General features: G+C 39.0%; 1 non-coding gene across 1 annotated transcript; it reads right to left on the reverse strand.

Annotated features, from left to right (window-relative positions):
* Nucleotides 1–255: 255 nt before the first annotated feature.
* Nucleotides 256–362, reverse strand: LOC128036284 (small nucleolar RNA R71). Its single transcript, XR_008193082.1, has one exon. It is a non-coding gene; the product is annotated as a small nucleolar RNA R71 (small nucleolar RNA).
* Nucleotides 363–762: the final 400 nt, after the last annotated feature.

Consider the following 762-nt stretch of genomic DNA (forward strand, 5'->3'; position numbering starts at 1 on the left):
TTCAAATGCTACAAACGGTGGGCCAATTTAGTGGTATGTCCACGGAAGATCCACATCTGCACCTTTATGTAGGTGAGTGATTCATTCAAGATAGCCGGTGTGATTGAAGATGCACTGAGGTTGTAGTTGTTTCCATACTCGTTGCGAGATCGAGCACGAGCATGGCTCAATTCATTGCAACCAAATTTCATATCTACATGGAAAATATTAGGAGAGAGATTTTTGGTTACTTATTTCCCACCTAGCAAAAACGTTAAGTTAAGGAACGAGATCACAACTTTCCAACAATTGGATGATGAGTCTTTGTATGTGACTTGGGAGCGATTCAAGGAGTTACTTCGTAAGTGTCCTCATCATGGGATTCCTCATTGCATCTAGTTAAAGACATTCTATAATGTTCTCAATGCAATTACAAGATTGATGGTACATGCTTCTACGAATGGTGCAATTTTGTCTCAGTCTTATAATGAGGCTTATTACATTATTGAGAGGATCACGAGTAATAACTATCAATGGCCAACAAATCGAACAGCTTGAAAAAGACGTGTAGCTGGAGTTCATAAAGTTGACGCCTTCACTTCGTTATCAGCTCAGGTATCATATATTTCCTCTATGATAAAACAATTAACCGCTAATAGTACTAATAATTTTGTAGCTCAGCCACCAAGTCCATTTGAAATAGTTTTCTGTGTGTACTGTGGGGAAGGTCATTCTTTTGAGAATTGTCCATCAAATCCCGAGTCTGTGTACTATGTGGGGAAC

Source organism: Gossypium raimondii, chromosome 13, assembly GCF_025698545.1.
Source record: "Gossypium raimondii isolate GPD5lz chromosome 13, ASM2569854v1, whole genome shotgun sequence".
NCBI classification, from domain to species: domain Eukaryota; kingdom Viridiplantae; phylum Streptophyta; class Magnoliopsida; order Malvales; family Malvaceae; genus Gossypium; species Gossypium raimondii.